This window comes from Nannobrachium achirus (assembly GCF_963921795.1).
Source record: "Nannobrachium achirus genome assembly, chromosome: 3".
In the NCBI taxonomy this organism is placed as follows: Eukaryota; Metazoa; Chordata; class Actinopteri; order Myctophiformes; family Myctophidae; genus Nannobrachium; species Nannobrachium achirus.
This window is the reverse complement of record NC_137812.1, coordinates 4,247,771-4,262,150: the sequence shown is the minus strand read 5'-3', so window position 1 is coordinate 4,262,150 and position 14,380 is coordinate 4,247,771. Positions and strand designations below refer to the sequence as shown.

The 14,380-nt window shown below is 40.4% G+C and overlaps 1 protein-coding gene across 1 annotated transcript in view; it reads left to right on the top strand.

Annotated features, from left to right (window-relative positions):
• Window positions 1-14,380, top strand: part of LOC308281586 (uncharacterized protein) — a gene marked incomplete at its 3' end in the record, with an annotated part of 534,349 nt that overhangs the window by 357,678 nt on the left and 162,291 nt on the right. The gene's annotated exons all lie outside the window — the stretch shown is intronic.

The following is a 14,380-nucleotide window of genomic DNA, read 5'->3' as shown; positions in this document are numbered from 1 at the left end:
GAACCACTGACGGTCATCAAATTATTGGCTTATCAATCTTCTCATGGATCAAAGGATAACTGATACAATACAATATTTTGACTTAAATCCTGGTCAGGCAGTTCTACTTGAAGCCAAGGTTTTAAAAGATTTTAGGATTACTTTAACTACCAGTATATTCAGTAAATGGACTTCTTTGAAGTGACTCATTTTTACAGAATAGATGCACTCATCTCTCTCCTATAGGTCCTGTTTCCACTCCGCACATCAAACCCATTGCATCATCGGTGGATGACAGCTGTCAATCACTGTCAGTGCAGTGTTCTGTGGAGAACAGGAGAGACGTGACCCTGTCCTGGTTCAGAGGAGAGGAGAGACTCAACCAGACCAGCAGTCCTGACCTCTCCACCAACCTCTCTCTGCTTCTGGACATAAAGGACCAGGATGGAGACCACAGCTACACCTGTAAGGTGGAGAACCCTGTGGATGAAGCTGTCTCTGAACTCCACATTGACCAGACTTGTCTGAGGAACAAAGGTACAGTATGACAACAGCAATGAATGAGTACAGAATACTTGCTGGCATTCTCCCAATAATTTCAATTGCACTGCCAAAAATGCAATAATTGGAATCGGAATAATGTGCCAGCTTGAATTATAATACAGCATTGTAATTTTAAATGTCTCCAATGTGAACGTTCAGAAAAAGCCGGAATGTATTTAAATGCTGTTGTGTTTCTAATAATTATACAGTAGGTGTAGTTTTTGAATCAGATGTATCTTAGTGTAACTTAAACTCAGTGTTGGGCAATATTACTAATTACTAATTATATTACTAATTAAAGTAATATGTTACTCATTACTTATTACTCCTTGGAGAATAGTCTGTTTTTCCGTAAAACTTGATAAAATCAAAAAGTTAGATCACAATGTCATTCACATTCTTTATTGTGTCTGTCTATCTTCTATGACAAGTCCTTTCAATGGTATGCGCAGGCCAGCGCAGCAGTTGGTTCGGCCAAGTCATTCCCAGCACACCGTGTAGCCTGGGCACAGTTCATGAGGTGTTCCATTGTCTGGGGTTCCCCACACGCACACGCATCGGAGGTTAAGTTCCATTTCTTCATGGAAGCCTTGCACCTTCCTTCACCAACGCAAAGTCGGTTCAGTGTCTTCCAGACAGCCCAAGGTTGGTCATGACCGGTGGTGAGGCATTTGTCTGGGGCGGGTGGGGTGGTCTCCAGAGCCACACTGGTGCCCAGGAAACTGCTCCTAGAATGGAGCCGTTTCTGTGCAGAAGAGTATCTATGGAGTAGATGCTGGGTGACGATGGCCTGCTTTGTGCGTTCAACTTCTGTGGTGACTGTTCTGCGGAGGTCAGGGGGGAGGATGCCAGAGAGGCCATAAAGGCAGTGTGTAGGTGTGCATGGCTTTGAGGCGACCACTTACTATGCTGCAGGTCTCATTGAGGATAGGATCTTTCATCCACATGAAACACCTTGCAAGGTGTGGAGTTACTGGCTGTCATCTCCGTTATTAAGGCACCCACCTTCGCATTTGCAGAGGATTGTGCATCGGACACCGATACAGTTGCATTTGCACCTTCCCATGCATCCCTTGAGGCAGCCGCAGTGCACAAGAAGGTCACATGCTGCTGATGCATCACTAAGAGTGGTCCACAGTGGTTGCCATGTGCCAGTGCCATCTTTGTGCCAGCCCCACTCATTGAAGTCAGGAATTTCCTGCTGGACCGAGGTTGCCTGATTCCAGTAGAAATTTGCCTGCAGTAGCGCTCGCTTGACATGCTGGAACAGTGCAGCTTGGGTAGGTGGGATGGTTTCCAGTGATCTACTTCCAGTGGTGAAGAGGCGATGTCTGGCCTCATTGACACCAGCTGCACCACACCCCTTGCTGTATATGAGCACGAGCACGACGAAATGTTCAATGTTCTGCATATGCACAGACTCAAGACTGAAGAGGTCAGGGGTGTGTGTGAGAGCCATAGGCAGGGAGAACTGTGTAAAAACCTGATTAAAGGGTGTACCAAACTTTTCTCAATTTATTCCTATATATTTTTTCCTGTAGAATCCATTTCTGCAATATACAATTTTATATTGTGCATAATTAATGAGATAATTAGCATATTTGACTAATTATGCTAATTATCTCATTAACTATGCACAATACAACAATATATTTGTACAGCAGAAATGGATTCTACAGGAAGAATTACATAAAGATCAACTGAGAAAAGTTTGGTAAAACCTTCTATCATTTGTTGATGAATTCACATTCCAGGGAAACAGGGACAGCGATTGGCCTCGACAGAGAAGTCAGAGCAGGCACCACCATGCCCTGTTCAAAGATGCTAATTAACTCATTAATGATGCACAATACAAAAATGAATATTGCAATAATACACACAAAAATGAATATTGCAATGATGCACAATACAAAAATGAATATTGCAGAAATTGATTCTACAGGACAAAATACATTAGAATCAACAGAGAAAAGTTTGGTAAACCCTTTTATCATTTTTTAAATAGGGTTTGTGCTGTCATTTCCACCCACGTTACAAATAATTTGACACATGGGCAGAAAGAACGGGAAAGAATTCATCAAAAATTTATAAAAGGGTTTACCAAACTTTTCTCAGTTGATCTTTATGTAATTCTTCCTGTAGAATCCATTTCTGCAAAGTATATTGTATTGTGCATAATTAATTATTTAATTAGATAAATATGCTAATTATCTCATTAATTATGCGCAATATAAAAATGTATATTGCAGAAATGGATTCTACAGGAAAAAATACATAGGAATCAATTATTGAGAAAAGTTTGGTACACCCTTTAATCAGGTTTTTACACCGTTCTCCCTGCCTACTAGTGTGTTGGTGAGGTCTGGTATGCTTCTCCAAGCTGTCTTCTTGCCACATCCGAGAAACTGGGAAGTTGTGTCACACCCTGTTAAGCTGTCACTGGAAACCATCCCATCTACCCAAGCTACTGCAGACAAGTTGCTTTTTACCCCGATATTACCTTTATATACTAACTTTGATGAGTAAACTTGACCTTGAGGGGTAATCTTGACCTCAAATCATTGAAATAACACCCAGAAAACCCCTAAAAAGTGGTATAATTTATGATTCTAGACCTTTTCGTTTTGGCAGCCATATTGGATTGCGCAATATGGCAGTACCATGGGGCGCCCATCTTGTCACCCATCTTAAAATGATTAAGTATGGTATGGACAACATCTGTGCCAAATTTGGCGAATTTGCTAGAATCTGAACTAAAATATCCCCGGGGCCCCCGCCTAAACAGCATCGCGCACGATAAGTCAATAACAGCTGATATACAGACAGTACAAGCTCATCACAGCTCGTTGCGGATGTCTCTCTCTCTCTCTCTGACTTTAAGGCCATCGGAATAGCACCACACGCCCACATTTTTCACATGGGCCTGACAATATCTCTACAATCATGTGATCGACATGGATCTGTCCGATTTTCCATACTCCATCCTGATTGGCTAAAACTGGCTTCCAAAGTTTGCAGGATTGGTCCTTTTTGAATAAAATGCGATTTTGGTGAAATTGTGCATGCACATTCCCAATAGGTAACCTGACTGCGCCAGATGGTGGCAGTAGTGCGTACCGCCCTACTTTACCATCTGAGATCTCTCGGGGAGAGTTGATTACACTCGTAAAGTCCCGGGCCGGACGAATCAGCGGTAGCTACGGGCGGGCTCTGAGCGGCTCTGAGCCAATAGAGTCTAATTGCAGACCACGTGGAAGCCAGTCTGGGTGTAACGTCATGCAGACAGGCCAATGTGAGTGGTTGGAGTTGGCACTCCCAGACTGTGATAGAGAGACGGCCCCATCCAATCACCTGCTAAAGAATTTGAAAAAATGGCCCGCCCCTTACATCGGGTCTGCCCGAGCAATCCCAGATGATGGTAAGCAGAGCGGTATGCAGCCAGGCATACGCACTGCTGCCACCATCTGGCGCAGTTAGGTTACCCAATAGGCAGAGGAATAAATGCCACTTAAAAGAATCAAATCAGCCTCATGGTGGCGCTATAACAGGCCGATTCATGTTTTTACCTATAACTCCACTGATCAGTGTACAACTTTGTGCACTCCCTAGAGGCCTAGGAAAAACCTTTGCCCTGCATTTTTCATATCTGCCTTTTAAAGCGCCACCTGGAGGCCGACTTATGTAAAACACATTCCCCTATTTTCCTATTATTCCTTGGGATTTTATCCAAAAATCATACAAATCAGTACACAGCATCTCTATAGTCATGTGATCAAGACGGATCTGCCCGATATTTCATATTACATCCTAATTGGCTAACATTGGCTTTCAAAGTTTGCAGGATTGGTCCATCTTATATTTACAAGTGGCTTAGAGGCCACGCCCACTTCAAGCACGGACATGAAGCCTCCACAAAAGCCCACTTCAAGCACGGACATGAAGCCTCCACAAAACGGACATGCTTGAAGCCAAGCCAGCCCAATTCGCCCCCCGTCGCCATGGTGACCGCCCTTCATTGGCTCCCACACCCATCCCCCCAGGCTATGGGGCCTGCAGCAACATTCCAACACTCCCCCAGGCACAGGGAGGGGGATGTGCCAACAACTCCACTCATTTCCAACAACAACAGAAAGGCATCAACACCTATTTTTCTTCTCCACAATGGCATCCTCAAGCCCAGGTACAGCACAAAAAGGTAATAATAATAAATCAATTTACTCCAGTAAAGGCACAGGCGCTGCATGTGCGATGTACTCTGTTAGATTTCCTCACTCTGCTTGTAACTTTATACAGTACAAAAGTCACACTGGAATAGCCAACCAGCAACCAAGCTTTTCTTCTGGAATTAACAAACTAGAATCCACTGTTACTGGCCTAGCTAACCGAGAGCCTGTATCTTACAAGAAGTTCGCGGCCCTTCGGGCCACTCACCTCTAGAGTTCGGGCCACTCACCTTTAGAGTTCGCAGCAAGATACTGTCTGTCTGTCTGTCTGTCTGTCTGTGTGTGTGTGTGTGTGTGTGTGTGTGTGTGTGTGTGTGTGTGTGTGTGTGTGTGTGTGTGTGTGTGTGTGTGTGTGTGTGTGTGTGTGTGTGTTGCTAAAATGAAAACATTGAAATAATGAAAATAAAACATTGGCAGGCCTATTATAGTAACAATAATAACACAATTAGGCCAAAATTTTTTTTAATTCAAAAAACTTTTTTTTTTTTTTTTTCAATTTTTTTTTACAAAAACATTTAAAAAAAAAGTTTTTTTAACTTTTTTTTTAAATTAAAAAAAAAAAAAAAGCGGGCGTGGACTCTAGATGTGAGCGGCCTGAAGGGCCGCGAACCTCTAGTTTTGAACAAATGAACGCAGCTTGTGATTACAGAAAATTCTGCACGCACATTCCCACTAGGTCAAGGAACAAATGCCACTCTTTTCACACTGGCCTGTTATAGCGCCACCAGCAGGTCGACTTTTGCCAAACATCTTTTTGGAAAAATGCCTCAAATCATGACCAATACCAATCTTATGAATACACATTTAAATAAAGTGTTAGCGTTTATTTTAATCATCAATATTTAAGATATGTCATGTATATGCTTTGTATACACTTACAAAGCATCACTGTCCTCACTAACAGTTTAAACACAAGGTGGGTGTTCAGACATTTATTCTCATATTACTCCTCATGCAGGACATACCAGCAGCTCATATGAAGTGTTTAAGTATTGTGGTCAACAGAGATGGTTCGATAGCAGACAACTACTTCCTGTTAGTTTGTTCCAAAACTCACAAAGGTGAGAAGACGAAAGAAGAAGAAAGAAGAAGGTGAAGGGGAATATGCTTGCATATGTCCTGTGGTTGTGTGTCCTGTGGTTGTGTGTCCTTTGTGTGTGTGTGTGTGTGTGTGCGTGGGTGCGTGCGTGCGTGCGTGCGTGCGCGTGTGCACGCACGAGCGCGTGTGTGGCTGAGCATCTTAAAAAAAAGGAAATGGGCGTTCAGCCATCAAGCAGCAGAGGGTCTATTCTATGTGGGACCACATCTCTCTCATTCACTTCCAGTCAGTCAGTTTGTCAAGATGACGTTTGCATCATTCTACAAAATATCATGTGAGTACTTTATTTATTTCATATTTTAGTTGGATAAACTATATTTAGTTCTTCATAGAACACTGTGCTTTGTAATAATTTTCATATAAATTAGTTTACAGTCTCAGTATGTAACTTTGTTTTAAGACTTGTACACACCATGTGATTTTAAGCCCGATTTTAGCCCGTTTGTGACCCGTTTGTGACAAAATTCCTGTGTCGTCAATATTAAACATGTACATGTTACATTTTTGGGGTATTTTCTTGCAGAGTGTGACATATTCATTTTTAAACAATTATTCTGTTTCAAGTCCTTATCAGTTTTCCGGGCCAAGCATACTACAGTATCTGTTATACTGTACGTTATCAGTTTAAATGATATTTTCTCAGCCCTCGATAATAGGCTATTTTGTGCTGCACTTTTTATTTATTTATCTAAGGCTTTTGATACGTTGGATCATACATTACTTTTACAAAGATTATCTCATATTGGTTTTCATCATGTAGGTGGTTTGAAAATGATCTTTCCGAGAGACATCACATCAATGTGTCAAAGTTGATTCTGTAAAATCGGAAATTTCTTCATATCTCCAAAGGTGTTCCCCAAGGCTCGATTTTGGGTCCTATACTGTATCATATAGGCCTACATGAACATTTTTGTAAATACACTACAGACATGTAATATCCATTTATATGCACATGACACTATTTTATACTACAGAAATCTGTACATATGTTGCAACTTGCTTTTAATGTTTTCCACAAATCATTGCTGGAACTAAAATTGGTTTTAAATGCTGATAAGAGCAAATTTATGCTATTCACAAAGGAAAGCGTTTTTAATGATCCTCACCTTTGTACCTCCAATGGCACCTCCACTGATCAAGTGCCCCATAATAAATACCTAGGGATTTGGTTGGATGAAAAACATACTTTTAATAAACACATTGAGATTTTAACAAAATGTTTACCAAAGAGGCTTTTTTAATCCAAATAGATCCTGCTTTCCAGAGGCTAAGTGAGTCACTGTTCCTCTCTGCTCTGGACTTTGGTGACATAAAATATAGAAATGCATCAGAATGACTCAGTTTATCATTCTGCCCTGAGATTTATAACAGGTGACCGCTATAATAACCATCATCGTACTGTATAATAAGGCTGGATGGCCCTCTCTTGCAACTAGGAGAGATCAGCATTGGTTCTTATTTATTTATAAAGCTTTAATTGGTTTACCCTCTTACTTAAATTCTCTTTTGTAGTGGAAACAATTGGCTATCATAAGCGCTCTCAGGACTATTTAATGCTTGAGATTCCATATGCCTCCACTTAGTTCAGAAAGGCAGCTTTCTTGCCTCACATACAGTACCTGGAACACTTTAGGCTTCACATAAGTATAGCTCTCTTGTTCCCCTAGGTTGTTTTAAATCAGATGTATCAACTTTAGTCAATCTAAATTGTACCTGTTTCAATTGATGATCATACATTATGCAATGGGATTAAGATCCCCAGACCATCACTTATGTATTCTTTATATATCTTTCCATATTGTTGTTTTGTTTGTGTTGTTTCTGCACCGCTGAAAAGTGGTTGCCGAGAATTTAACTAAAGGTTGAAATTAAATATCCTACGACCCTTTCATTGCATTGATCAGTGTACTACTGCACCCCCCCCTGCACACTGCACATGCAAAATCTACATGGCATATTATTATTTTTATTATACAACCATCAAAATAAAATAAAACAATAATTCATTTATAATGCTGCAAGTGCATGAATGTGTAAGCTCTTGTTTCTTTTATAATTTTGTCCATGGTCGGGTAATTGTTGGCGACTTGGCGTGGACTGCGAGGGGGGAACGAGAGAGACAAAACTTCAGAGGGTCTACTGTACGTGACACCTGAATTGTTTGATGGCTTATATGCAATCTCTTTTGATATGGTGAAACGCCGTTTATAGTTACTTATGCGTGATTTTGTGTACGTTTTTGGTTGAGAGTGTACGTACAGTAGATCTGTCGACATGCATAGTTCCTCTCTACATTATTTACGTGCCGACCTGCTCTCCGCTCCAATTCTGCTCCCGTTTGGGCCGCGCACCACATGGAGCTGGTTATTTAGCCAAAATATGTAGAACCACAGAATTTTTCTTGACCCGACGACCGACGTGATATTTGCTGTCGGCAATGTTATCGTGGTAAATAACCGAGGTACAGATTAACCACCCGGACTGAGTAACAGGTGGTGTGAGTGTGTGCGTGCGCGCGTTTGTGTGTATGTTTTCTCATGCCAATAAACACACATAGTTTCAGAACCACTGTCATTGCGACCGTTAGGGAGCAGTTTACTACCAAAACCTCCACCGACCGTCCGTCCGTCCGTCCGTCCGTCCGTCACACGTCACACGTCACACCTTTGTTTGTGTACGGTGTGATGTCATATATCTTCAGTATGACATCACACCACATGTGTACACAAACCTTTGTGTACGTTGCTGTGGCAACAGTCTGTTGTTGCTGGTCTGTTAGTGTACGTTAGCAACCACCTTAGCAACCATGGTTTTACCCTATCAACCAACTGTTTACCCTAGCAACCAACTGTTTACCATAGCAACCATGTTTTTTTACCCTAGCAACCAACTGGGCATAAAAGGGATTCTGTTAGGGATCTCCATATATGGGCATGAAAGGGATTCTGTTAGGGATCTCCATATATGGGCATAAAAGGGATTCTGTTAGGGATCTCCATATATGGGCATAAAAGGGATTCTGTTAGGGATCTCCATATATGGGCATAAAAGGGATTCTGTTAGCTGTTAGTGATCTCCATATATGGGCATAAAAGGGATGCTGTTAGGGATCTCCATATATGGGCATAAAAGGGATTCTGTTAGGGATCTCCATATATGGGCATGAAAGGGATTGTATCCCAGATGATGCCCTGTTAGGAGATCCACACTAACAGAATCCATATATGGTCCTACCGACAGCTGCTATAAGCCAACCCTGGCGATAAGGTCTGAGTCGAAGAAATGCTTCTTTCCTGGCAAGAATTGCCCCTTTATACTGTAGGGCTCGTTTGTGTATTGTATGACATCACGCCACATCATCGGCTGAGGACTGTGTGATGTCATCATATCTCCATATATGGAGACATAAGTTGCTCATGCCCAAATATGGGCTGGTGAGGTCAGACTTAGTGTGATGCGTAGGTTATCTCCATATATGGAGATTCAACTTCAATGAGTAACCATGGCAAACTGTCAACTGCCAGTATGTCTTGATAATTGGTAAAACAAACTTTTGGCCTATTTGTGGAGATAAGCGACCAACGGTCGCTTATCTCCCGATTAGGGAGTCTTACTGGTAAGTAATTGTCCTCACTACTGCCACGGTTGACAAAAGTTTGCCACGGGTAGTTCAAGCGTACGTACGTTTTTATCGGTTTTAATCCGTCGGGTTGAGTGTTGTCCGTAAGGTTACGGACAGAGACAATTACATACGGACCTACGGAGCAACCGGATTAAATCACTCTCCCCCTCCGTTTCTTGTGTATTCCTGCGGTCCTTATGTACTACTATGCATGGTACTTGAGGAGTTTATTTAAAGGACAACTTTAGTTTTTTACAACAAGGGTTCATATTTTAGATTGTAATTAAAGAATATAAATGATGAGTGTTAAATTGATTTCATTTAGTTCTTTCTATTGTTTTAGAGATTCTTATTTCAGTGGTTGGGGGCATGCGTACAAGTGGCTAAATATGTCATTTTACACAGAATAAGCCCATTCCCAAGATACAACGCAACCTTTCATGGTTGGATGTGACTTATGGGGGCTAGAAGTGTTACTGTAAATAGCAAAAAAGAAAACCGCTGGCTTATTGTGTCTAAAAATACATATTTAGCCACTTGTACGCATGCCCCCATGCGTACGCATGCCCCACAATTTAGCATGGTAAACGCGATAAAACAATAGAACGAAGCAAATGAAAACATTTTAACACTCACTTTTTCTTTTCTCTAATTACAATCTAAAATATGAACCCTTGTTGAAAAAAAACAAAGTTGTCCTTTAAATGTTCTGTTCGGTTGGGTGCCGGGGATTCAATTTTCATTTTGGTGGCCACCAAAACATTGTGGGCACTATAAGGATATCTGGGCACCTCGGAAGAGTGCTCACCATTCCAGTAGGATATCTGCTTTGTTGTCATCTGTCCTGATTCACTCACATTTGCAACAAAACGTGTTGCAAATGTAAAACTCATTATCAGAGAGTGCGAAAAACTATAGCCCTACATGTGAATTTATGCACGTTTATTTCCATCCACTGGATTATTGGGAGATGGTTCATGAAATAAGCTGTAGCCTATATACTATGTGGTCAGTACAGCTGGGACATACCGTACATTATTGGACATGAAAAATGCCTGGTAGGCTGGTTTAGTCCATGAGCCAGACAAGATTTTATTAGACCTATCAAACGAGTGGGCAAAACGATACCTATATTAAATTGTCAATATAAGTAAATTAATATATAATAACCCTTCTACAGGATCGAGTAGCTTTTTGATATTTATCACACATATTGTTATTTCCACCTGTGTATGCATAATAGGTGAATAGGATGAAAAAAATAAGAAATTGTTATGAAACTTCCCCAGTTAAGTATATGAAGACAAAGACAATGATTTATTGTATTGTAGTTTTCTGAAATTGTATATTTAAATATGCAAATCATGCATCATATAGATATGCCCGAAATAACTTTCCAGAATCTAAATCTAGTTAAATCTCCCTCCCTTGGGATGTGGCAACATTTTTGAAAAGTAAAACTGAAATGTTCACCACAGCCTCCGTCTGCCTTCTGGTTCCCCACACTCTCCGCATATTTCCACATAACTACAGTAACTCATCTTACTTAATAAACTGGTCATTTGGTCCTTCAAACTCTCTGTCATATGAAACAAACTCATTAGTTAATCTTGACTTGAGGTGTATAAAAAGGTCAAACAAAAAAACTAAGAAATTATAATAATTTGGCCACCAAAACATGTTAGCCTGTGCCTGCTTACAGTTCTTATTAATGATACATACAAATATTCCTTGTTTAAAACCTTAATTGTCACTGACCAGTAAACAAAATCAAATAAATGTTGACTCTGGATTTATCAAATATTTTCCGATTTAGATTTAGGAAAGTTCGGGCATATTTTCCTATACAAAGGATAATTTGCATATTTAAATACAATTTCAAACTTGTAATACAATAAATCATTGTCTTCATGTAAGTAATCAACTGGGGAAGTTTCATGGTGATAACCATTTATTTTTATTTTTTCCCCCATCCTATTTATCTATTGTTTATATAGGTGAAAATAACAAAATGTGTGATACTTGTTTAAATATGAAAAAGCTACTCCTGTTGGAAGGGTTATCATGTATTCATTTAATATGGGTATGGTTTTTCCCACTCATTTGATCATCATGGCTCAGTTTTGGGACTCTGGCTCATAGACTGGCCATTTGGCTGCAAGTCCATGCAGCGCATTCCTGACAGCAACTTGTCATCGTTGACTTGCAACATTTCGGTGGTTTGTAGAAACGTACATATTAACCCTTGATTGAAATATGATCTGGTTAGATGTTGCTGGTATTTATTGTTGTCTCCGCCAGCCATACTACTGTATAGCAGGGGTGCTGTGTGCGTGCATGCGTGCGTGCGTGCGTGCGTGCGTTTGTGTGTGTGACCTTATCAGTTTTAAATGATATTTTCTCAGCCCTCGATAATAGCCTATTTTGTGCTGCACTTTTTATTTATGTATCTAAGGCTTTTGATACGTTGGATCATACATTACTTTTACAAAGATTATCTCATATTGGTTTTCATCATGTAGGTGGTTTGAAAATGATCTTTCCGAGAGACATCAATGTGTCAAAGTTGGTTCTGTAAAATCGGAAATTTCTTCATATCTCCAAAGGTGTTCCCCAAGGCTCGATTTTGGGTCCTATACTGTTTATCATAGGCCTACATGGACAATGTTGTAAATAAACTACGGACATGTAATATCCATTTATATGCACATGACACTATTTTATACTACAGAAATCTGTACATATGTTGCAACTTGCTTTTAATGTTTTCCACAAATCATTGCTGTAACTAAAATTGGTTTTAAATGCTGATAAGAGCAAATTTATGCTATTCACAAAGGAAAGAGTTTTTAATGATCATCACCTTTGCACCTCCAATGGCATCTCCACTGAACAAGTGCCCCATAATAAATACCTAGGGATTTGGTTGGATGAAAAACATACTTTTAATAAACACATTAAGATTTTAACAAAATGTTTACCAAAGAGGCTTTTTTAATCCAAATAGATCCTGCTTTCCAGAGGCTAAGTGAGTCACTGTTCCTCTCTGCTCTGGACTTTGATGACATAAAATATAGAAATGCATCAGAATGACTCAGTTTATCATTCTGCCCTGAGATTTATAACAGGTGACCGCTATAATAACCATCATTGTACTGGATAATAAGGTTGGATGGCCCTTTCTTGCAACTAGGAGAGATCAGCATTGGTTCTTATTTATTTATAAAGCTTTAATTGGTTTACCCTCTTACTTAAATTCTCTTTTGTAGTGGAAAACCATTGGCTATCATGAGCGCTCTCAGGACTATTTAATGCTTGAGATTCCATATGCCTCCACTTAGTTCAGAAAGGCAGCTTTCTTGCCTCACATACAGTACCTGGAACACTTTAGGCTTCACATAAGTATAGCTTTCTTGTTCCCCTAGGTTGTTTTAAATCAGATATATCAACTAGGTCAATCTAAATTGTACCTGTTTCAATTGATGATCATAAATTATGCGATGGGATTAAGATCCCCAGACCATCACTTATGTATTCTTTATATATCTTTCCATATTGTTGTTTTGTTTGTGTTGTTGAAATCTCTGCACCGCTGAAAAGTGGTTGCCAAGAATGTAACTAAAGGTTGAAATGAAATATCCTACGACCCTTTCATTGCATTGATCAGTCGTGCACACTGCTCATGCAAAATCTACATGGCATATTATTATTTTTATTATATAACCATCAAAATAAAATAAAACAATAATTAATTTATAATGCTGCAAGTGCATGAATGTGTAAGCTCTTGTTTCTTTTATAATTTTTGTCCATGGTCGGGTAATTGTTGGCGACTTGGCGTGGACTGCGAGGGGGGAACGAGAGACAAAACTTCAGAGGGTCTACTGTACGTGACACCTGAATTGTTTGATGGCTTATATGCAATCTCTTTTGATATGGATACCTCATTTCTGGAATGCCAAAATGCACCTATTGTACAGAGTGAGTTATAATGCAAAGGGTCAGGGCTCATCAATTCATTCCAGTGAAAGTCCGTTTATAGTTACTTATGCATGATTTTGTGTACGTTTTTGGTTGAGAGTGTACGTACGGTAGATCCGTCGACATGCATAGTTCCTCTCTACATTATTTACGTGCCGACCTGCTCTCCGCTCCAATTCTGCTCCCGTTTGGGCCGCGCACCACATGGAGGTGTTTTTTTTTTGCCAAAATATGTAGAACCACAGAATTTCTTGACCTGACGACCGACGTGATATTTGCTGTCGGCAATGTTATCGTGGTAAATGCAACTCCACGAGGGACCGAGGTACAGATTAATCACCCAGATTGAGTAACAGGTGGTGTGAGTGTGTGCGCACGCGCGTTTGTGTGTATGTTTTCTCATGCCAATAAAGCCGGTTGAGGCTGTGACTGTGAGGAGTCGAGACGTCCTCTTCAGTGATTGCAATGACGTTCTTTTTTTCCCGTTTCTTGCTAAATTATATTTCTCGTTGGGATACATAGTTTCAGAACCGCTGTCATAAGTAATTGTCCTCACTACTGCCACGGTTGACAAAAGTTCGCCACGGGTAGTTCCAGTGTACGTACGTCTTTATCGGTTTTAATCCGTCGGGTTGAGTGTTGTCCGTAAGGTTACGGACAGAGACAATTACATACGGACCTACGGAGCAACCGGATTAAATCACTCTCCCCCTCCGTTTCTTGTGTATTCCTGCGGTCCTTATGTACTACTATGCATGGTACTTGAGGAGTTTATTTAAATGTTCTGTTCGGTTGGGTGCCGGGGATTCAGTTTTCATTTTGGTGGCCATCAAAACATTGTGGGCACTATAAGGATATCTGGGCACCTCGGAAGAATGCTCACCATTCCAGTAGGATATCTACTTTGTTGTCATCTGTCCTGATTCACTCACA